The sequence below is a fragment of the Bos taurus genome, chromosome 10, assembly GCF_002263795.3.
Source record: "Bos taurus isolate L1 Dominette 01449 registration number 42190680 breed Hereford chromosome 10, ARS-UCD2.0, whole genome shotgun sequence".
Taxonomy (NCBI): domain Eukaryota; kingdom Metazoa; phylum Chordata; class Mammalia; order Artiodactyla; family Bovidae; genus Bos; species Bos taurus.
Window position 1 is genome coordinate 83008797 of NC_037337.1, and position 25239 is coordinate 83034035.

Here is a 25239-nt window from a genome sequence, read left to right on the forward strand (position 1 = left end):
CAAAACTTCAAAGAAATTATTTATTCTGGGTAGCTAAGTTTTCCATGTAGTTAAGTGTTCATCTAGCTAATGATTACTAAGATTGCTTAAGCAATGTTGATGAAAAAATTTCCAGAGTTGTACACTTTTAGCATTGTTAAGTGTATGCTGGGGCCCTGGGAATTTATTTCTAGGAATGTTTTAATGAAATACAGACATGTGCAAACATGTCTGAAACATGGTGTTTATTCATTGCAACATTACTTATGAAGACAGAAATTTGAAAATAATATGAATGATTTATGGCTGTACCCAATACTGCATCCAATAATGCAGCCATAAAGCTTTCATTCTAAATATTTGAGAGAAAAGAAAATAGTTACAGTATAACAAGGAGAAAATATGGTATAATAAGAAGAAAATGCCTGTTAGGAATTGTACACAGTGCCAGTTCTATGAAGAAAAAGCACTTTATTCTCTCAAATATATTTGTGTTTTTTTATAGTTAAATAAATAGGCACATGTGCTTATAATTACCTTGATGTGTTTCCTATTAAAAAAAATAAGGTGTAACATTAATGTAGAAAAGCACACAGATTGTAAGTTTTCATCTTTGATAAATTTTTGTAAACAATACACATGTGTAAATATCACCTAACTTAAAAATGAGACTATTACCAGCATTCCATAGAGTCATTCACATTTTCTCCCATTTCACTACCCTTCCTCATCCACCAGTACTACCAGAGGTAATCTTTATGCTAACTTACATCACCATAGATTAGTTTTCTCTGATTTGGAACTTTATAGAAAACTCTTTGTATTTGTTTTTTGGGCACATATGTGTATATTTTTGTTGGGTGTCTACCTAGGACTGGGATTTCTGAGGTTGCATATGTGTTTGTTCAGCTTTGGTGGATAATACGGAACCTTTTATTGAAGTAGGTGCACCAGTTCACTGTCAATAACAGTGTTTGAGAGTTCCAGTGGCTCCACGTCTTCATCAGCATTAGCTTTTAGCGTTTAGTTTTAGCCATTCCAGTGGGTCCAGAGTGGGATCCATTGTTATTTAGATTGCATTCTCCTGATGACTAGTGAGAGTTAGCACTTTGACCTGAAGACCCTCCGTTCTGAGGAACTTTTTTGTTAGCTATTACATCTTTTACTAGTTCAACATCATTTCCGTATTAACAGAAACTGTTCATCTTCTGGTGTGGAGGATGCATTGCGCTCCAAGTTCTCAAATCCCCAGACCGAACGCTGACTCTTCTGTCATTTAAGTGGAGCAGTCACTAATAAGCACAACTTGTCCTGATCCTGTCCATCAAGATTTTCCTGCTTGATGATTGGTTTAATGTGACTTTCCATTCTGTATTAAGTGAATGTTTGAAATTGTGAAATATTTCTAGTTATCTATTCTTTTTGCCGTGTGAGTGATTAAAACGTTGGTCAAAGAGTTCAGTGTAAGAAATTTAAAGGAAAAACTTCCTGGCTTTCGTGCAGTGATTTTCTTGAGACCAGTATATCAAGAATGACTCACCTCCTCCTTTTTTTCTCAGTAACTTTGAAAACAGTCTCACTCTACAATAGAAAATTAAAAGTAAATTTAGTAAAGATGGAGAGGCACCTGAGACTGAAGTCTAAGTCTAATTCCTACATAGAATATTTTTAGGAGAATTGTGATCCTGGAATCCAGTTCCTAACTTTTAATATTTTTCTCTGATCATGAAATGAAACTGAGAGATCCATCAAATTGTTGGTCTTAGAACAAAGAGGCTTTGTGGTAGAACTTCATCTGCCATTCTGGACTATGGAGACTGAGCAAATCATTTGTACTGGGCTTGGGACCAGGCATTGTCATACAGGTTTTCACATTTGATCCTATCAATACTGTGAGGTAATGTCATACCCATTTTATGTATGAGCAAGTTGAGGTTGAAAAGGTTAGTGGAGGCTATATAATGAGTAAAGGTAAGTGGAAATTCCCTTAACTCTGATTTTTATGATTATACTGATGGAAACTTTTAGTATTTAGGACCTTTGGTTTAAACTCAACAACTCTCTGTCAACTCTGAAGATGTCCTGGGATACCAGTAATGTATAAAAATGGAGTGGTAGTGGTTGGATCTCAGATGAAGGCTAAGTAGAGTCTTTTATGGAGAGATCTGTTCTAGCTCCACTCATCCTTTCCTTATACTATTGTGTAAAGGTTTCCAAGCATCCCTCTTGATTAAAGATACATATATCAGTAAATGTAACACCACCAGCAGCAGTGATGAAGTTAGAGAAGTTTAGGGCTGAACATCAGTCTTAAAAAAAAAGAATGCATTTATTGTAATTTATCTTGAGCCCTGCAGCTCCTGTAGGGTTTTGTCTTAGGTAAGTCATATATGAATTTGGTCTCAAGGAACCTGAATTATTATGGAGATCTAAGATATATTGGAGGATAACCTTAATATGAGACAGAAAGGGAAACCAGGGAGAGGTAAGTTCAGGCAAAGTGCTACAGGAATTCATGGCAACAGGACATAACTTTTAGCTCAAGCCTATCAAGAAATGCTTTCTGGAGAAGGTGGTCTTGGAAATGTCCTCAAAGTTTGGATAGAATGTGGTTACTTAGAAACTGATACCTGGTTGGGGTAAAACGACTATAGACTGTATCTTTTTTTATAACTCTGAATGAATATGCTGATCAAATGAATACTGTAAATAAAATTTAGACAGAAACTTACCTTACTTACAATCAGCAATAAAATGGTATATGTTGTAAAACCACAGTGTATTGGATGAAGATCGGGCAGAGCCCCTTTTAGCTCTGGCCTTGTCTACTTATGGCGTTCCCAGGTGGCTCAGTGGTAAAGAGTCTGTCTGCCCGGGCAAGAGACTCGGGTTTGATCTCTGGGTGGAGAAGATCCCCTGGAGGAGGAAATGGCAGCTCTCTCCAGTATTCTTGCCTGGGAAATCCTGTGGACAGAGGAGCCTGGAGGGCTGTGGGGTCACAGGGGTTCGCAAGAGTTGGACACCGCTGAGCGACTAACACTTCTCATGTTTTTTCAGAAGCGTATGCTGTGTGAGACAGGACACCTAAACCGCATTTTCACACTTTTCAAGGATGCTTTTCTCCTTGCGAGGTTAATGTTATTACTGTGTTAATATTTGACTGAGTTTGGTAGGGAGCGAGAAGTAGATAGATCCTTCATGAGTGAATGCATAAATGAACTGTATGAAATATGTATGAAATACCGTATAAAATATAATGTGATGCCTTTTTACTAAGTTCATATTTTCGTCATGCACAGGTACTTGTTTGGTTAGTTACGACCTGCCCCAGAAAATCATTGTGGAGTGACTGCAACAAGTTGATTTAAAGCCAAGAGGAACTGAGTATGCAGATTTGTGACTTAACATGGAACTCTTGAGCACACACAAATGATTGCCTGTGTGCCATTGTTTATGTGAGTGATTGCTTACAGTGGTTGATCGTGAATGATTGTTCTTCTTCCCTGCCCCCCACACCCCTTCCTTTTCTCAAATTATTTGGACCAGGAAAAAGAAGGGCTTATTCCCACTGCCTATATTGCTAGTTTAAAATTTAAAGTTCTCTTGGTTTCCACAAAGTTCTTGGGATCATGAGATAAATTCCTAAACTAGAAATCTTTAATTGGTATTTTTTTTTATTAAATCTGGTTGTTTTACATTATAGCTTTTAGTAATTCTGAATCTTTATTGAAGAAATTATAAATTAACTGTAATAATAATAGTTACCATTAGAGTGTTTAATGTGTACTCAGACTTTGCTAAAGATTTCTCTTTCATTGTTTCTTTTAATCCTCATATTCATCCTATGAGATGTTGACAGATATCCTCATGTTCATTTCAGTTTAGTCGCTCAGTCGTGTCTGACTGTTTGCGACCCCATGAATCGCAGCACGCCAGGCCTCCCTGTCCATCACCAACTCCCGGAGTTCACTCAGACTCACGTCCATCGAGTCAGTGATGCCATCCAGCCATCTTATCCTCTGTCGTCCCCTTCTCCTCCTGCCCCCAATCCCTCCCAGCATCAGAGTCTTTTCCAATGAGTCAACTCTTTGCATGAGGTGGCCAAAGTACTGGAGTTGCAGCTTTAGCATCATTCCCTCCAAAGAAATCCCAGGGCTGACCTTCAGAATGGACTGGTTGGATCTCCTTGCAGTCCAAGGGACTCTCAAGAGTCTTCTCCAACACCACAGTTCAAAAGCATCAATTCTTCGGCGCTCAGCCTTCTTCACAGTCCAACTCTCACCTCCATACATGACCACAGGGAAAACCATAGCCTTGACTAGATGAACCTTTGTTGGCAAAGTAATATCTCTGCTTTTCAATATGCTATCTAGGTTGGTCATAATTTTCCTTCCAAGGAATAAGCATCTTTTAATTTCATGGCTGCAGTCACCATCTGCAGTGATTCTGGAGCCCAAAAAAATAAAGTCTAACACTGTTTCCCCATCTATTTCCCATGAAGTGATGGGACCGGATGCCATGATCTTCGTTTCCTGAATGTTGAGCTTGAAGCCAACTTTTTCACTCTCCACTTTAACCTTCATCAAGAGGCTTTTTAGTTCCTGTTCACTTTCTGCCATAAGGGTAGTGTCATCTGCATATCTGAAGTTATTGATATTTCTTCCAGCAATCTTGATCCTCATGTTACTAAGGACTAAATGATTTATATAAGTCACATAACTTGAAAGTGGCTGAGCTGGGATGAACCCAGATCGTCTGTCTTTAGTGCCTGAGCCACTATGTTGAATTGTTCTTCCCTGTTTTCTCTAAGTGTTTATGCCTCTTTCCTCACATATTGTGGTGGTAGGATGTGTTCTTATTTTAGTTTAAAACAACATGCTTTTGGTTATCAGGAGTCCTTTATAAAGTAGCAGTTTTGGTTGGTTTGACATCTTCGCAATTATCAAAACTCTTTCATTTACTATTGTTTTAATGATACTTAGAAATTGTTTTCATTTTAACAGCTAAAAGGAAAAACTTACTTTGTTTTCAGATTGGCAGTTCAGTCTAAACAGATTCTAACAGTCCTCTGAGACAGAACTCTGGTATTTAGATATTTCTCCTACTGATTTGTGCAGAACAGCATCTCAAGTTGTCATGTGGTGTAACTGCAAGGGCACAGGGTACAGATAGCAACAAAACAACCCGTTTACACTTGAGGTCAGACAGCAGAGAGAGTAAATGAATGAGAAAGCGTGAGGGCACATTAACTGATCTTTCATGTATAGTTTTGCATCTAAAAAACTTGCAATAAATGTCAAAAAAGTCTTATTGTTATAAGTGGTTAACATCTCCATGTTAAAAACAAAACTATCAATTTCATGTCCTGTAATACTACAGTGGAGAACTGTTTATTATATGTTGGTCTGCCAGCACTTATGGGCTTGGGTGGTGTGCTTTACGAAGCCAACTGAATGATATGTCTAGACAGAACCAAATGTATAATTGTGTAGAATCACAGCTCAGAAATGATGGCTGAAAAGCTTTAATAATTATTGGTGACTCTGTGCCATTTTAGATCATTCTGTATCCTTATTTTCTTGGTGTATTGCAGAAGAATTAAAGTTTATTTTTAGACAAAACAAATGTTTACAAAGTGGTATGATACAAATCCAGTTTTTTAACTGAAATGTATTTTCCATGCAAATATATTTTGCTTGATCTGGAGAATTGGATAAACCCAAGTAAGAATTACACTTCAAGCATTAAATTTGGATAGAAACTTTTTGAAACCAACTTAATAGTACAAAGCTGCCACTTTTCAAAAACCATATTTCTTTTATTTAAAAAATTGTTTTGGGCTTCCCTGGTAGTCTAGAGGTTAAGAATCCCCCTGCCAACGCAGGGGACCTGGGTTCGAGCCCTGGTCCAGGAAGATCCCACATGCTGTGGAGCAACTAAGCCCGTGTACTACAGCTGTTGAGCCTGTGCTGTAGATCCCACAAGCTGCAACTGCTGGGCCCCCGTGCCTGCAGCTATGGAAGCCCGCATGCCTAGAGCCCATGACCCACAAGAGAAGCCACAGCTCATGGCTTCTGAGCTTCCGAGCAGTGCATGAGCTCATTGCAGTGGCTCATGCACTGCAGTGAAGAGTAGCCTCTGCTTGCCACAACTAGAGAAAGCCTGCATGCAGCAGCATAGACCCAGCACAGCCAAAAATAAACTAAATAAAAATAAATATAGAAAAGGTTTTTATTTTTGGATTTTTAATACAATTGTGTTTTATTTAAAGACTTTCTAAAATTGTCTATTGGCGTGTAGTTGATATACAGCATTGCGTTAGTTTCAGGTGGACAGCAAAGTGATTCAGTTACACACACACACTCTCACACACACACACACATGTATTCTTTTCAGATTCTTTCCCCATATGGGTTATTATAGAATATTGAGTAGAATTCTCTATGCTATATAGTAGATCTGTTTTATATATAGTATCGATAGCATGTATATGTTAATCCTAAACTCTTAATTTATCCTTCTGCCCAAATCCATATTTCTTTTAAACTAAGACTTCTTGGCATTCTGAAAGCTTTATTTTAAAAAAGCTCAAACTGCCCTGTCATCTATCTAATTTGTATTTTCTGTCTTTTTCCTCAAGCAGTTTGTTAGGCAGTACTCTCCTCCAGCTACCTAACCCTTAGTTCTGTTTTTATTTTTAATTAATTAATTTATTGGCTACTTGGCATGTGGGATGTTAGTTCCATACCAGAGATTGAACCTGTGCCCCCAGCACTGGAAGCATAGAGTCCTAACCACTGAACCACCAGGGAAATCCCCCCTAATTTTTGACAGGAAAGAAATCTCCTCTTCCTCTGTTGAGCTGTCTCCTCCAAAACAGGCCATTGTGTATATACTGCAGTGAACATTTTATTAGTGAGTTTCACGAGTTCTTTACATAGCCTGGATATCAGTCCTCTTTGTTTTAGATTTATATTTTGCACTGATTTCTCCTCAGTTTTTTTAAAACAGTGTCACCTCATAATCAGAAGTTAAAGGTTCGTCTAGTCAAGGCTATGGTTCTTCCCGTGGTCATGTATGGATGTGAGAGTTGGACTGTGAAGAAGGCTGAGCGCCGAAGAATTGATGCTTTTGAACTGTGATGTTGGAGAAGACTCTTGAGAGTCCCTTGGACTGCAAGGAGATCCAACCAGTCCATTCTGAAGGAGATCAGCCCTGGGATTTCTTTGGAAGGAATGATGCTAAAGCTGCAATTCCAGTACTTTGGCCACCTCCTGCGAAGAGTTGACTCACTGGAAAAGACTCTGATGCTGGGAGGGATTGGGGGCAGGAGGAGAAGGGGACGACAGAGGATGAGATGGCTGGATGGCATCACTGACTCGATGGACGTGAGTCTGAGTGAACTCCGGGAGTTGGAGATGGACAGGGAGGCCTGGCGTGCTGCGATTCATGGGTTCGCAAAGAGTCAGACACAACTGAGCGACTGATCTGATCTGATCTGATCCATTTTTTTCTTTTATGGTTATTACAGATTTCAGTGTCTTAGAAAGCCTTTCCCTACTGTCCACTCTTGAAAATATTCTCCTATGTTTTCTTCTGAAAACTGTGATCCATCTTGAATTAATTTGTCCACATGCTGTATTATTGACATTCAATCTTTAAAAGATACTACCTCCATTTTTTAAACGAAGAATTTGGCACTCCAGATACTATATATAATAGTAATCATGAGTTAGAATTTTGGAATATTTTGAATAGGATCATGGTGGAGCTAGGTTACAGCATTTTGGTCAAAACCCTTTTTGTGATGCATCACAACTGTTGTTTAAAAAAATATTGAAAAATGAACAGTTCTTTTGGTAACTGGGTTTATCCTCATAATGAAACCAGTATTGTTGAATGCAGATTAAGACTGAAACCTTGGCATGCATTTATTTTATCAGATAGAGATGTTGTGTTTATGTATAAGTGTTCTATGAAGCTGGCCCAGTGAGATTTGCTTGTTGAGTCAAGATATTTTATCATATTGCGACAAGAAAGAGTGAAACTGGTTTAACTGTTTGCGCTGCTGCTGCTAAGTCACATCAGTCGTGTCCTACTCTGTGCGACCCCACAGACAGCAGCCCACCAGGCTCCTCTGTCCCTGGGATTCTCCAGGTAAGAATACTGGAGTGGGCTGCTATTTCCTTCTCCAGGTTTAACTGTTTAACTTGGCCTAATTAATTGGCTTTCGAAGAGACCGTATGGGGCTGAAAATTGCTGTCAGTTCTCCCAGGGTCATCTCTCTTCTTAGTATTTAAAATTTCTTCTGACATTTCAGTAATGTCATCAATGCCAGCATCTAAGTCCAAAGGAGAGTCTCAAGAATTGATATTTTGTTGGTGTATATCAAATTGGCCAGAAAGTTTATTCAGGGTTTTTAGTAAGATGGTACAAAAACCTGAATGGATCAACTTTTTGGCCTACTCAATATTTTGTGTGTTTGCTGTGTTAGCATGCCACAAGCGTTGTATTTCTCAGAACAGTCTCATTTTAAAGAGGAAGTTAAGAAAGATTTTCATGGCCACAGACTTGGGAGTGTTATGTAGGGAAATACACTGAGGTGCTCTGGTAAATTTTCTGAATGGTGGTTTCTCATAAGTCCTTAACAAGTGTCTCGAGTCCAAATAGGTAACAGGACCATATACTGGTAACTCAGTCCTGAGATGTGTGTGGAATCCTTTGAGGGAGAGGAGGGGCTCTATGCATTGGCTGTATGTCCAAGGTACTGTGCTGTGGGGGTGTTCAAAGATGAGCAGGATGGGAAGAAGCAAATGTTACTCTAAGGGGAGCTCCATTCAGTTCCTGGGCTGCTGCCCATCAGTATGTACAATCAAACTCATTTTAAACTTCCTGTTTATTGGGAGAAGGGAGGCTGCCCCTTTGTTTTTAGCTGAACAAGTGAACACAGTGAGGACTATTGAGAGACATCACTTGAGGATACAGAGATTCCATCGCAAGGCTAATGTTGCCCTGCTGCAGATGGGCTTGTGTCCATGTAAATGGCGGAGGAAACGGGCCAGGTTCATAGTACCCTTTCAGAGTGGCCTTCTCATTAAGGAAACATTAGCTTCAGTTGATAGCTCTCAAAGAAACTAGGACAGTTCCCAGGCTGTACTTTATTTGTATAGATAAACAACAGGCATTAAGAGAACCATGATGAAAGCCACACGAATAAAACTCAACTGTGTTCTAATTGTGTCCTCTTGGCAAGATGATGTTTTTTTAATCCAAGCATGGTGCCTAAAGTAATTTGTAGGTATGATGGGCTAAATTAAATGGTTTTTCTTAAAAAGTAATTGTTGTTTGCTACTTTTTGGATTAACATGGGTGTTTATAGTCTAAAGCATATTGACTGGTTGGTTTTTATGAACTCCTTCATATCATGTAGAGGAGCCCAATTTAATGGCCTTAGTTATTTGTTCTTTCAATATATTTTGATGCCAGTTTTCTCTGTCATATTTATTCTCTTCATTTTGATCACTGTAGTTATGCTGTGTGAATGCTTTTGACCTATTAAGTATTAGTATATGTAGTAGTGATTTGGTTTGGGATATAAGTCAAACTAGCTTGGTCTTATAGGCAAGATTTCAGAAAATTTCTACTGAAAAATTTTCTGTTTGAAACAACACTTAACTGTCATGTGAAATCAACCATTCCAGTCATCACCAACTTACTGTCCTTATTTATGTCAACACTGATTACTATTGGTGGGGTGCCGGGGTCCAGCCCCGGTGGATCCAGGGAATTCGAAGCAGGGACGGCGTCGGCGAGGATCAGGAAACAACTGCTTAATTAAACTTTAATTAAGGATATAAAGAGTAATAGAATAAGGATAGCTCAGTGAGGAAATTCAGTGGAGAAAAGAGGCTGAAATAAGGATAGCTCAGTGAGGAAATTCAGTGGAGAAAAGAGGCTGAAATAAGGATAGCTCAGTGAGGAAATTCAGTGGAGAAAAGAGGCTGAATAATTCAGCCAGAAGGTGAGAGAAAGAACGACATGGTGAGACCAAGTTTCAGTGAACAAGGCCCGCACTTTATTTTCCAAAGTAGTTTTTATACCTTAAGTTATGCATAGAGGATAATGGGGGAAGGGGTAGAGTCCTGCAGTAAGCCAGGCTTTCTTCCTGCAAACTTATCATATGCAAAAGTTTAGGTGATTTGCATCATCTTCTGGCCCAGAGGCCTGTTAACATTTTAAGACCCTTTCTTCAGAAAACTTATTTTTCTCTAAAGGTGATTGGTCAGGAGCCACCCTCCAAAAGCATTAGATAAAGTTGCATTCCTACAGAGCAAGGGTGTGGTGGGCTATAACAAGAAAAAGAATTAATTCAAGGGTCGCAGGTTACAAACATTAAAGCTACTATTTACACCAATTATATTAATCAATACACTGCCAGGGACACAGCAGGTAAGGGATATGGAGACTTAGCAGCAAACATTGGCCCAACAAGTGAAAAACCCTTCACCAATACAATTTCTAATCAATCTTTTAACTGCTCAAAGGAATCTGTATTTAGACAGTTTAGAACATCTCATGCTTCTCACAGTTGGGAGGCTCTGAGCAATCACATGTGGCCAGAAAAACCTATTCAGGCAGGCTAGAGGACTTCCAAAGGAGTTTGTAGGTTGAAACACTGTCACACCCAGGAATTATTAACTGGAGCTGTAAGCTAACTCTTTTTTCAGAGAGGTAGTGGGGGACAGCCCCCTGTAAAGTCAGAGGTGTAGGTGAAAGCACAAAGCAGAAAGTAGGCAGACTCTGGTTTTGGGGGTAAATGCTCGAGAATTTCCAGGGGGACTCCTGAGGCTCGATCCCGCCTTTGCATATGCTGAGCCTCCTTCCTCATGACCTTTGTCATGGGTGGCGCTCCTCACGCTGGCTCCCAGCAGTGATAGAATTCCAGTTGAGCTATTCCAGATCCTGAAAGATGATGCTGTGGAAAGTGCTGCACTCAATATGCAATATGCCGGCTCCCGGCAGTGGGGGATTCTTTGAGTCAAAATTTTGTGTAGATATTTACAGGTATCCCATCAGATGCTAACCCACTCCATACTCTTGCCTGGAAAATCCCATGGACGGAGCCTGGTAGGCTGCAGTCCATGGGGTCGCTAAGAGTCCGACACGACTTCACTTTCACTTTTCACTTTCATGCATTGCAGAAGGAAATGGCAACCTACTCCAGTGTTCTTGCCTGGAGAATCCCAGGGACAGGGGAGCCTTGGTGGGCTCCCGTCTTTGGGGTCGCACAGAGTTGGACACGACTGAAGTGACTTAGCAGCAGCAGCATCAGATACTGCCTTGTCCAAGTGTGTGTTGACTTATTCACAGGTAAAGGACTCTTTGTAGATAGCAGGTTGTTTGAATCAAGTAATAATTTGCTTAGCTATTTATACATTAATTATGTTTAGAAAGAAATCCAAGGAGAAGCATTAATCATTCACTATTTGTTTGATCAGGCAATGGCATTGACATTCTTATTGTGTAATCATAAAATAGCTAATTTTGTTATATTCGATGCCAAGAACAGATGTACTTGTTAGAATAAACAGTATGCAAGGCCCAAATATAAGTGCATTATTTAGAAGCACATTAAAATCTTTGTATTTTTTGTGATTTAAAAGAGTAATTGCAGTTTGCAGTGTGTCCAATTTTCAAAATAAAATATGTGATGACTGCCACAGTGCAAAAACTGAAGAAGAAGCAAAACTTGGCCCATAAGTTTTCAAGTGTAATGTGTTATTTTGAAAGAGGTGTTTTCGTGTGTAGAGATTCAGTGCATTAACTCTAGAACCAGATTGTCTGGCTTTAGACCTTATCTCTACTACTTGCCAGCTTTGTGATGTTGGGCAAGTTTAGTTTCCTCTTTAGTAAAGTGGTAATAATCGTGATAATGGCATGTGTCTCATAGGATTGTCAGGAGGATGATATAAGCTAATAGAAATTAAGTGCTTAGAACAGTGCCTGACACATAGTAAGGACAAATAAATAGGACTATAAAGACTGAAACAGGTGGATGCGTATGTTACAGAGGCTTCTCCTATACTCACTTCTAATTCTTTTAAAAAATAATTATTAAAAGATGATTTTCTGATCAGTCAAATGATATTTGTAGGGTGGCTTTCATGGTAAATATTATTTTAGAATTTGCAGGCCATATAAAAGGAATAAAAGGCCTGGACCCACTCTGAAAGCTTGTACCCTATTTAAATAGGTACCCAAATACAGATATATACAAATGAAATTGTAATACAGCAACACGTAAATGAAAAGATATGAATCTTTTTCCAATGAAAACAGGGGCAATGAAGAAGTATAAAAGGTGGATTTGGGTCTTGGAGGACAGGAACTCTAAAATTCTATCTTGAATAGTCTCAGCTTTGTGACTCTGAGAAACAAAAATCAAACACCTCATTGTATTCATTGTTCTCTTGCACAGCTGCTCATTGGTTTTAGTCGAGTCCCCCTGTTTTTGTGTAAACATTTCCCTGATTTTCATTGGTAGCACTTGGTACTCCATAGTGAAAACCTGGCACTACAGCCTAGAGTGCTGGCTCTTCAGGTCTTTCCCCATTTTCAGGCCCTTGTGGAATGCTCTGGAATGCCCATCTCTCTCACCCCAGCCTCCCTGTGACCTTACCCCAGGCTTCAAAGTCTCAGCTCCAAGATACCTCTTCTAGCCACCTGAACTGGGTCCCAGGTTCCCCAGCTTCAGCCTTCAGTTCAGTTCAGTCGCTCAGTTGTGTCCGACTCTTTGCGACCCCATGAATTGCAGCATGCCAGGCCTCCCTGTCCATCACCCACTCCCGGAGTTCACCCAAACTCTTGTCCATCGAGTCGGTGATGCCATCCAGCCATCTCATCCTTTGTTGTCCCCTTCTCCTCCTGCCCCCAATCCCTCCCAGCATCAGGGTCTTTTCCAATGTGTCAACTCTTCGCATCAGGTGGCCAAAGTATTGGAGTTTCAGCTTTAGCATCAGTCTTTCCAAAGAAATCCCAGGGCTGATCTCCTTGAGAATGGACTGGTTGGATCTCCTTGCAGTCCAAGGGACTCTCAAGAGTCTTCTCCAACACCACAGTTCAAAAGCATCAATTTTTCGGCACTCAGCTTTCTTCACAGTCCAGCTCACATCCATACATGACCACTGGAGAAACCATAGCCTTGACTAGACAGACCTTTGTTGGCAAAGTAATTTCTCTGCTTTTGAATATGTTATCTAGGTTGGTCATAACTTTCCTTCCAAGGAGTAAGCGTCTTTTAATTTCATGGCTGCAGTCACCATCTGCAGTGATTTTTGAGCCCCACAAAAATAAAGTCTGACACTGTTTCCCCATCTATTTCCCATGAAGTGATGGGACCAGATGCTATGATCTTCGTTTTCTGAACGTTGAGCTTTAAGCCAACTTTTTCACTCTCCTCTTTCACTTTCATCAAGAGGCTCTGGAGTTCCTCTTCATTTTCTGCCCTAAGGGTGGTGTCATCTGCATATCTGAGGTTATTGATATTTCTCCCGGCTAATCTTGATTCTAGCTTGTGCTTCTTCCAGCCCAGTGTTTTTCATGATGTGCTCTGCATATAAGTTAAATAAGCAAGGTGACAATATACAGTCTTGATGTACTCCTTTTCCTATTTGGAACCAGTCTGTTGTTCCATGTCCAGTTCTAACTGTTGCTTCCTCACCTGCATACAGATTTCTCAAGAATCAGGTCAGGTGGTCTGGTATTCCCATCTCTTTCAGAATTTTCCACAGTTTATTGTGATCCACATAGTCAAAGGCTTTGGCATAGTCAATAAAGCAGAAATAGATGTTTTTCTGGAACTCTCTTGCTTTTTCCATGATCCAGCGGATGTTGGCAATTTGATCTCTGGTTCCTCTGCCTTTTCTAAAACCAGCTTGAACATCTGGAAGTTCACGGTTCACGTATTGCTGAAGCCTGGCTTGGAGAATTTTGAGTATTACTTTACTAGCGGGTGAGATGAGTGCAATTGTGCGGTAGTTTGAGCATTCTTTGGCATTGCCTTTCTTTGGGATAGGAATGAAAACTGACAGCTTTAGTGCTTAGTTATTAATCTGGTAGGCACTCAATCTATGTGAAATCTCTTTACAAACTGTGAAGTATAGGGCAGACAGAGGGAGCACCTTTGCTCTCTTTCTCTTGCATCATTTTTTACCTGTTCTGTTTCTCCTGTCTTTCCTCTGTGCACACCCCTCCACGTTAACTGAGAGCTCCAAGAAGTGAAAAGTTTTAGTGAATCTATCTTAGCCTGTGAAATAAACGACAACAGTGCAACAAAAACAAAGCAGGGCAGCAGGGAGCTGTGATGAATGAGCGCGTGAACTGAAGGACACTCTGCCAGGGGTGGGTAACATGGGCGTGGGGTAACGTGGTTCTCACAAGAGGCCCTGTGGTCAGTGCAGGCAGAGAAGCCAGGAGGACTTCAGTGTAGGTCTGGACTGGGCACTGGTCATCTTTCTGAACCCCTTTGACCGTCCACATTCTCATGTGAAAAATGAGGAAGGCAATGTTGCTGCTGTTGCTAAGTCACTTCAGTCGTGTCCAACTCTGTGCAACCCCAGAGACGGCAGCCCACCAGGCTCCCCCTGTCCCTGGATTCTCCAGGCAAGAACACTGGAGGGGGTTGCCATTTCCTTCTCCAATGCATGAAAGTGAAAAGTGAAAGTGAAGTTGCTCAGTCGTGTCTGACTCTCAGCGACCCCATGGACTGCAGCCCACCAGGCTCCTGCATCCATGGGATTTTCCAGGCAAGAGTACTGAAGTGGGGTGCCATTGCCTTCTCCGGAAGGCAGTGTTACTGTACACTTTATGGGGTGATGTTTATGAGGGCAGATGAAGAGATGCTTGTGGAAAACCTGTCATGTGAGTTTTAAGGTACTTACTGGTTGGTGTTTCCAATAAAAACAAACGTCAGGGGGAACTTTGGACCACATATTAGATATGTTCATGCGTCACGCCTAGGTATGGCCAGGAGGTTGATGCAGTTGGCAGGTAGGCGCTGAAGCTGAGGGGGAACCTGGCTGATTTGACAGCTTCAAGGTCTGGGGGCAACAGCCTGGGTGCCTGATAGGCCCCTGCCAGCATGAGCTTAATGAAGTGATGCCTGAGTCTTTGTAAGCACTAGGGTCTTCAGATTGGGGCAGGGAAATTAAAAGATGAAATCGGTGAGGTAACATTACTTCACTTCTGTGGGAAGTTTACCTTGGGGAGCTTTCTGGGTGGGGCATTCCATGACTGCATTTGTGATGAACCTTTGAACTATATATATTAAACCAGATGAGTTACCAAATTATGGACACCCCGCTACTCTCTCTTTTTGTCTCTGCCCTGGAAGTTTACAGTAGATTCTGATAGGTAAGGGTTAATAGAAGGAGGAAGCCACGTGTGCAGCAATAGCTTCCTAGAGTGACTTCAGGATTTTGAATCTGGGCAACTAGACTTTGAATTTTCCGACTGCTGAGAATCTTTGACACTTCAGCTGCCTCCAAACTAGTCGTGGGCTTTCAGGTGACTGTGGAATTGGAGACATGGCAGGAAGTCTCTTGCTGAAAGTTTACTTACATACCCCAAGCGAAAAAAGTACACATCTCTGATATTAACTCCAAATGAAAAAAGTACACGTCTCTGATATTAACTCAGTCAGGTTCTCCAAACACTTGCAAGAGGTATGTTGTATATAAACAAAAGAAGAAGGGACCCAGGAGGTGACTGGTGGGTCTGCTTGTACATCATAGACATTTACATTAGAGGCTGTGTTCTCATGGCCTTAGTTAAATTACATAAACTTTTTGGGCCTTTAAGTTCGCATCTGTAAAATAAAGCTGTTGGGGTAGTGGCCTGTTGTCATTCCCCAGCTGTGAGTATTGTATTTTCTTAAAATAAATTTACTGATTTATTTACTTGGCTGTGCTGGGTCTTCGTTGCTTTGTGCGGGCTTTCTCTAGCTGTGCGGAGTGGGGGGTACTTTCTGGTGGCGGTGTGTGGCTTTCCCACCACTGCAGCTCCTCTCATTGTGGACTACGGGCTCTAGGGTGCATGGACTCAGTAGTCGTGGCCTGTGGGCTCCAGAGGATCAGTACTTGTGGCACATGAGCTTAGTTGCTCCACAGCATATAGGATCTTCCTGGTCCAGGGGTTGAACCCATGTCTCTTGCATTGGCAGGTGGGTTCCTATCCACTGTCCCACTAGGGAAGTCCAGGTTATATAGAGTTCTAAATTTGTGGGTCTTCACTACATACATGATATTTGAAGCTTTGAGTCGGGATGAGATCAACTGTTGGCTGAATTTAGATACAAAAGGGAGGAGGGGTGGAGACCAAGCCTGAGATCCAACATTTGCACCTGGATGGAAGAGGGGAAATAGGAGAGACACTGTGGCCTGTTGCCCTTGGCCTCCACTGAGCAAGTCTGTGTCTGTGCACTGCTCTTCCTTTCAGTTCAGAGGCAGTTTGTGTTGTGTGAATTTATTCCGCATCTACATATAATACATCAGGGTTAATAAATGGCTTTTGAAACGTAATGCTCATTCTCTCAAGGTGCTGAGAGATGAGAGCTCTCTTTGGTGACCTCTGCTTCCCTGCTTCCTTCTGCTGCCAAGTTCATGGTTGTCTGCAACGCCAACACCTTCAAATGGCAGCCACCCTCTAGACCCCCACGTTCTTCGGGGTAGGCTGGTCGTGTTGAATGTTGATCATGAATCAGTTTTGTTTAAAACAAGAACCTGTTTTTGTCTATGGTACTTGGTATTGTAATTGCATAATTAAAATGTTACGTAATCTGATTAAATGTGAGCATTATTTTTCTATAGAAATATGCTAAATACTTTGGAAAGCCTCCAAAGGCAAGTCTCCAAGAGGAATGTTGTTAAGTTAGATATGGTCATGGCAATCTAAAGGATTGCAGGAATAATTAAACTTCTATAAAGATTTTTTAGCTTGAGTCTTGAGAGTCTTTGAGTTTGTACTCCACTCTAATAAAAAAGGGTAATTGGAAGTTGAGGATGATGGTTTGTTTTTTTTGGGGGGGTTGTGGTTTGTGTGAGAATGATAGCCTAACCGTCAATCTGGAGACTGTTCATGAAAAAGACATTGACCCTCCATCAGGAAGTTGATAAAAGAAAATGCATCATATTCATGTCAAATGTAATGGCCGAGGTGGGGTATGTGTGTGTTTATGGGCTGCTGCTTAAATCAGCCTTGTTAATTTCTAAACCAATTATTAACCTATTCCTGTGGTTAAGTGGGGTTTTACTGCATGAACTTTATAAACGTCAGTTTTACAGTATGTGCCCCAAAATTTCAAACTGGTTATGTCCTACTGTCTAGGACTTGATTCCACAAAGAACAGTTTTATAAAAATTTCAAGAATATTTATTGCTTTAGTATTTATAACATAAAAATTTGGTGCAGTCTACATGTCATATAGTGAAAAAGTGGTTAAATTGTGACATGTACACGTAGAAGACTATCATACTGTGATTAGGCATCCGAGTTTTGAAGAACATAAAATGACAGAGAGATTTGCACAGAATAATGTTAAATTACAGAGGACAGAAAGCACTTTACATAATATCTCAATTTTAAAAGCTATTCAATACTAGCAGTTTATCTCTGGGTGATAGGATTGTGGGTGACTTTGAGTTTATATTTTATACTTATTTTGAATTTTGTAATTTTCTACTTAAAGGGGTGTAATTCTTGTAATTGCATAATAACTTTATTACAGTAATGGATGACTTGAAACTTTATAAAGAGGTCTTTTGAATTTGCTGCTGTTGAGAGTTAGTGCTTCATAGAATGACTTACTAAGGAGAGAACATGAATGAGAACAGTAAAAACTATTTTTAGTCTTTAAAATAATAATTATTTGCAATTAAGAACTTAACAAGTAAAATTGCTTTTCTTTCTAAAATTAATTACATGCAAAGTGTATATACATAAATAAAATTACTATTCATTTGTATAATAAAGATTATAATATATTAATACTTATAGAAAGAAAGCCACTTTGATCTTCATAATTACTGTTAATCTTTCATAATAATCTGTATAATAACCAAGATAGTAAAACAAAATAGAATTTTCCTCATTTTGAAAATAAATGGTCTCGGAAATGGTTGTTTCCCTGGCCCCAAATTACATGGTTGGTAATGGTAGATTTTGAACCCAGATTTTCTGATTGTGAATCTCTTGGTCTTTCTGCGCCTGAAACTGCTTCCTAGTCTTTTCTCAGTTAAGTTACATACGGAAAGGGGTTGTAGGGGTGGTGGGAATCTGGCTTGAAAGTCCTGCTTGTTGGTAGAAGGTTAGATAAACTGGGTGAGGTATAGGTTTCTCTTTGAAACAGGAACTTGAATGCAGACATGCTATCACAGAGAACCTAGAACTGTGTTTTCCCAAATGGGTGTGTATGTTGGAGTGCAGGAAGTAAATATTAGAACTGTTAATAAACTATTGGGGCCTCCCAGGTGGCTCAGTGGTAAAGAATCCGCCTGCCAAAGCACACTGGGTTGTGAAGATCCCTTAGAGTAGGAAATGACAACCTGCTCCAGTGTTTTTGCTGGGATAATCCCATGGACACAGGAGCCTGGCAGGCTACAGTCTGTGGGTTTGCAAAGAGTCAGATGTGACTGAGACAACTGCGCATGTAAGCATGCATGTTAATAAGCTATGAAGAAATAAACTGAAATTTACTAATATTAAACATTGGGGTTGAAACTAGGGCCCTTGCCTGGGGTCCTGGGTCTGAGTATGTGTCCCACTAAGAACCCAGCCCTCCTGGGGATTGTGGGAGCCTTCCACAGCCCAGAACGTGGGGCGGGGCTGTCACACCTGTTTGCTTTCCCCCTATTGTGACATTCTGTGTTTACTTAGTAGACTTACAGATTAGGTTAACTAGTTTTAATTAAAGCAGCAGCTACAAATTTGACCTGCCTCTTGAGAAATCTGTATGCAGGTCAGGAAGCAACAGTTAGAACTGGACATGGAACAACAGACTGGTTCCAAATAGGAAAAGGAGTATGTCAAGGCTGTATATTGTCATCCTGCTTATTTAACTTATATGCAGAGTACATCATGAGAAACGCTGGACTGGAAGAAACACAAGCTGGAATCAAGATTGCCGGGAGAAATATCAATCACCTCAGATATGCAGATGACACCACCCTTATGGCAGAAAGTGAAGAGGAACTCAAAAGCCTCTTGATGAAAGTTAAAGTGGAGAGTGAAAAAGTTGGCTTAAAGCTCAACATTGAGAAAACGAAGATCATGGCATCCGGTCCCATCACTTCATGGGAAATAGATGGGGAAACAGTGGAAACAGTGTCAGACTTTATTTTTTGGGGCTCCAAAATCACTACAGATGGTGAGTGCAGCCATGAAATTAAAAGACGCTTACTCCTTGGAAGAAAAGTTATGACCAACCTAGATAGCATATTCAAAAGCAGAGACATTACTTTGCCAACAAAGGTCCGTCTAGTCAAGGATATGGTTTTTCCTGTGGTCATGTACGGATGTGAGAGTTGGACTGTGAAGAAGGCTGAGCGCCGAAGAATTGATGCTTTTGAACTGTGGTTTTGGAGAAGACTCTTGAGAGTCCCTTGGACTGCAAGGAGATCCAACCAGTCCATTCTGAAGGAGATCAGCCCTGGGATTTCTTTGGAAGGAATGATGCTAAAGTGAAACTCCAGTACTTTGGCCACCTCATGCGAAGAGTTGACTCATTGGAAAAGACTCTGATGCTGGGAGGGATTCGGGGCAGGAGGAGAAGGGGTCGACAGAGGATGAGATGGCTGGATGGCATCACTGACTCGATGGATGTGAGTCTGAGTGAACTCCGGGAGTTGGTGATGGACAGGAAGGCCTGGCGTGCTGCGATTCATGGGGTCGCAAAGAGTCGGACACGAATGAGCGACTGAACTGAGCAAATTTGACACTTGGTTTGCAAAGATGCCTAAAGAACTGTGGTATGAAGGTGACGTTGGTAATACAAACACAAATGGACTGTAAAGAATTGGCAGAGTAAAGGCTTTTCTCTGTACACGCTACTGTCAACTTAGAAATCAGCTGTCTTTTTGCAGACTCACTGTGCAGCTCCATAGACCCCTGAAGTGGAGGAGACGGTGCTGAGGCCAACACTAGGAGTGTTCTGAGTACTTAAAGGGAGCAGTGGATGGTGTCCACTGGGGGTTAATGGTCATTTGCATGCAGTTCAGTTTCTTTTGTAATTCTTTCTATTCAGCAGCCATTTATGGAATATCTCTCATGTACCAGGCACCATGCTAGTGTGATGAAAAAGACAATCCCCTTAAGCAACTCACTGTCTAAAAAGGTCTCAATCTTACTCTAAAATTATAGAATGACAGTGTTTTTAGTTGTCAAGGATTCGTGGAGTATCTCTTACAATCCTGTTACTGTTCAGGTGAGGACACCTCTGCTGTGCTTTCCACGGTGAGAACCTAGGAACCATCGGAGTCCCTCCCCTGACTTGGTATCACCAGTCTTCACGTATGACATCCGGTTTTTCCTTTCTTCATTTGTCTCTTTGCAATGACCTTCTCAAGCCTGCTTCTCTAACTGGCTTTTTTAACACTCAGCATAACTAATACACTCCAGCCTGAAAAAAACCTCTCACTTTAGGCTTCAAATCATAAAATGGGAAAATTTTCTTAAAGAAGTTGTGAGTGAGGATGAACTTCTCTTTATTGCTGTCAGTTTGAATGCAGATGTCTTTGCTGGCTAATGAGAGTAATGGGAATCATAGCATCGTGGGCAACAGAAAGAGGAGTACTACCGTGGTGGTGTCGTGGGACATCACCTTTCCCTTCTGACATCTAGCAAAGAGCAGCACTGCCTGTGCGTGAGTCAGGCTTCAGTCACACACAATCCGGATGGTTATTTTCAAGTACCTGCCTGAAAGAACCCTAAGAAGTACCACTTTGTAAATATTAAGAACATAGTATATAGTTTAGGCTCGAATTGTCAGAAAGATCTCCTGGAGGAGGAAATGCCAACACACTCCAGTATTCTTGCCTGGAGAATCCCATGGGCAAAGAAGCCTGGCAGGCTACAGTCCATGGGGTCTGATCTTGCTCAGACACAACTGAGCGACTAAGCACACATTATAATCAAAGCGGGCTTATTAAATGTTTTGTCTGTTCCTGTGCAGTGTTCTCCAGCAAGTGAAACAGATCAAAGAGGAGGCTCTCCCATTTAAAAATAACCAGACTCTCCTTATGTTTGTAACTGAATTATTTTTGTAACAATTGGTGAGAGCAATGTGATCTGAAAGTTTACTGTATCTCAACCACGCCCACCCTTGATTTTAGTGGTGATGGTGGGATATTATATAGATAGAGCTGCTAAAAATTAGGGTTTCCCTAAAAGTATTAAAAGTGAAGTCATAATGTTCATAGTCATCATTTATGGCAGAGAAGGAGTAAAAGCAAAGTTCCACTATTTTCACATTTCTGTATAGGGAACCCTCAAAAAGTAAAGAAAAATAGGAAGAAGAAAATTATCCATAGCTTCATCATTAAAATAAAGATTCTGTTTTAAGAATACCTTTGAAAGTACCACATTGGTGATTACTGTATGCAGTCGAATGGCCAGTGCTGAATCATATAGAGCATCCTGAGCAGGAGCATCCATGCACGTGGGGAGGGCTGACACCTGCATTACCCTTTTAGTGGCTGTTACTTTCTTTAACGAGATGTCACTCAGTCGTGTCCCACTCTTTGCGACCCCATGGCCTGTATAGTCCATGGAATTCTCCAGGCCAGAACACTGGAGTGGGTAGCTGTTCCCTTCTCCAGGGCATCTTCCCAACCCAGGGATCGAACCCAGGTCTCCCGCATTGCAGGCAGATTCTTTACCAGCTGAGCCACCAGAGTTATTTTCTTGGAAATAGGCAAAAATGACTCTGTAATAAAATGCTTTGAGGAAATGGAAAACTAACACAGTGACAAAAATAGTGCAGAGACATGTATTAAGAAGACGATTTCACCACAGTGTTTTGAAACTGGGGTGGATCATTTCGGTTTAGCAGTGCAGTTTAGAGCTATTCCTCCCCTCTGCTCGCGCCATTGAGAAGAGCCTCAGTTATAACACGAGGCTTATAGAAATGAGGCTCAGTTGCTGGCAGGTGTGGAGGCATCAACCAGTTGTAGTGGTTGTGGTGACAGAGTGCAGATGTTCTCAATGAAACTGGTTCCTTGACCTTTTCCTTTTGTATACATGGCTCTTAAGGTGTTCAAGCAAGTGGCGTGTGCATTAAGTACTTCCTGTTGAGGAAAATGGAGGCGGTGTGGCAAGCCCTGTGGGGATAGAGATGAGACCCGATTGTAGCGGGCAAACTTCAGATGATTTCAAGTTCAACGTCTGTGTCCCTGTTGGTTTACCTGCTTTGCAACATCAACAGCTCGAAAGCCAGATGCTTATGTGACTAGCTCTGTTGGGCTCTACTGAGTACTGGCTTTCTGGATGTTTAGCAGTTAATTGTGGCTGAGCAGTTAATTTTGAAAAGAGATGATTTTGTGGTGTCTTTTTAAATGTTTTATAAATAAACTTGGTTTAAATCATAATATGACATTACTCCATTGTCCCATTGTCTGTAAAACCCATCTCTTTGGCAATGTGCAGTACAGTATTTACATAATTTAGTTATATAAGATGTTAGTGTAAATTTGAGGTATTTTTATGTTGGTTAAAAAAATTAACAAGAAACATAAGTTGCCTTTTTTTTAACGTCACACAATTCTTTGGGTTTTAACATGTGTAGATTTGTGTAACTGTTCCCACAACCTCAGAATGTTCCCTCCTTCTCTCCCCACATGTGAATCCTGGCAACCGTTGATGCGTTGTTCATCCCTGTAGTTTTGCTTTTGCAAAGATGTCATTTAAATGGAAGCGTTGTTGTTGTTGAGTCACTCAGGTGTGTCCGACTCTTTGTGACCCCACGGACCGTAGCCTGCCAGGCTCCTCTGTCCATGGAATTCTCCAGGCAGGAATACTAGAGTGGGTAGCCATTCTCTTCTCCAGGGGATCTTCCTGACCCTTGAATTGAACTTGGGTCTCCTGCACTGCCGGCATATTCTTTGCCATCTGAACCACCAGGGAAGCCCAAATGAAGGCATGTAGCACGTCTTTTGATGCTAGCTTCTTTTGTGCAATAGAATGCCTTTGAAGTTGTCATCTAAGTTGTTGTAGGTATTGTTAGTACGTTCCTTTTAATAGCTGAGTAGGATTCCAGCTATTAAGAGCATTTGGGTTATGCTAGTTTTCAGGTTTTACAAGTAAAGCTGCTCTGAAGTTTTGTGTCTTTACATGGACATACACTTTCCTTTCTCTTTAGTAAACATTTAGGAGTAAAATGGCTGTATTATTTTGTAGGTGTCTATTTAACTTTCTAAGGAAATTTCAAACCATTTTCCAGAGTTAACTATCAATTTGCATTCCCTCCAGCAATGCGTGAAAGAGAGTTTCAGGCACTTGGCATCTTTGGCAGCACTTAGAATTGTCAGTACTTTTATTTTAGCCGTTTTAGTAGATGTGTAATCACGTCTCTGATTTTAATTTTCATTTCTGCAATGTTGAGCTTTTTTTCTTGTGCGTCCTTGAAGCTTACCTGCAGCCTTTGTCGTGTGCTTACTCATGACCATCTGTATGTCCTTTCTGGTGAAGGGTCTGTTCAAGCCTTTTGCCCATTTTTAATTGGGTTGTTTCTTTTCTTTGCTTAGTTTTGGAGGGTTTTGTTTTGTTTTGTGTTTTTTTTTTTTTTTTGGTTTTTAACATATTCTGGATACAAATCCTTCATTGAACATGGGATTTGCAAATATTTTCCCCAGTCTGTACCTTATTTTTCCATTCTTCATTAATAGTATCTTTTTCAGAGCAAGAATTTTTAATTTTGAAGAAGTGCAGTCTGTCTTTAAAATTTTTTGGTGGATCACTCTTATGAATTGCCTTTGCATCGTGGTCAGAAATCAGCTGGCTCTATTTGTGCAGGTCATTTGCTTCATTACTCCGTGTTTCCCTTAGGTTCCCTTTCTGAAAGTCCTCCAGACACAAAGGTGGGGCTTTAGAATGGGCATTGTGTTTCTCATGACTGCCTTCATTCTGAAACTAGAGGCATGAAGACAGAATGCAAACGGCAATAGATGTTTTCTACCTTTACATCTCCAGAGCCATTGGTCCTCTGATTAGGGAGGAAGAAAGGTTCCTTTCCTCAGAGGTTTAGTGACTGTGGTCCCTTCTGCCTGCCACCACCTTATGATTGCCAAGAAGCAAGAAAATGGAAACAAAGAAGAAAAATGGGGAATTTCCTTATTTCTCCAGGGTTAGGAATCCCCTTTCCTGCTTCTTAAGGTGGAACGTAAAAGCATTTGCAGACTTGCTTCCTCTGTCTGCATCCTGGTGATCACTTCCAGGTGTCTGGTTGCCTTGAGTCCAGGCTGGGGCGTTTTGGAAGAAAATACAGAGAAACCCCATCAGTGGTTTGGTGGTATTTTGAGTTTAGCACTTCTCCCCCATTCTGCCATCATCATGTATTTTTCAGAGCCCTCAAATAGCTGCTTCACGTATTCTGTCCAGGTGTTAGAGCGGCATTCAAGGGAGAGAATGAGAGGCATGTGCTTCTGTCATCTTACCTGGAACCACTGCCCCTCCATGTTGCTTTTTAAATACAGAATTTGAAGTAATGTTTTGCACAAGTTGCATAAATCTTGAAACAGTAGCTATTGTCTAGACAAAAGTTTTGTAGACTTTTTTCCTTAAGTCATTGTCTTGGCTGAATTGATTTACATTTGTAAATATGAGAACAAAGTGGAAACCTTCCAGTTTTTTGGAAATTCTGTGTTAAGATTGCTGTGGGCTCTTTCTGTTGCTCCTTTTCCCTACTGAAAAACTGACAATTGAGGGTAAACCTTTCAGTTCCATATGCCGATTTGCATTTAGTGTCCCTTGATTTTTGTTGCAGGAAGACACCTGGACGCACCTGGGAAGCCTGGAGTCATTCACTGATCTGTTTACCTTGTAGCTCTTAGCTTTGTTACCTCAAGAATTGATTCTAAGTCCTCAATGAGCCAGTCGTCACTCTGAGCCTCTTGCATAAGCTTTAACAGGATTTATGGAAGTCCGAAAAATAGGGGCTAATTATTAACATATTCGTTCTCTACTGACTTTAAAAAAATGTGGACTAAATATAAT

At 40.8% G+C, this 25239-nt stretch overlaps 1 protein-coding gene across 23 annotated transcripts in view; it reads left to right on the forward strand.

Annotated features, from left to right (window-relative positions):
• Window positions 1–25239, forward strand: part of SIPA1L1 (signal induced proliferation associated 1 like 1) — a 521644-nt gene that overhangs the window by 254390 nt on the left and 242015 nt on the right. For 6 of the 23 annotated variants that reach the window (XM_059890919.1, XM_059890918.1, XM_059890914.1 and 3 more), the window contains one exon: window positions 3279–3434. The exons of the other annotated variants lie outside the window; for them this stretch is intronic. The gene's annotated coding sequence lies outside the window, so the exon portion shown is untranslated. The remainder of the gene's footprint in view (window positions 1–3278; window positions 3435–25239) is intronic. 23 annotated transcript variants of the gene reach the window in all.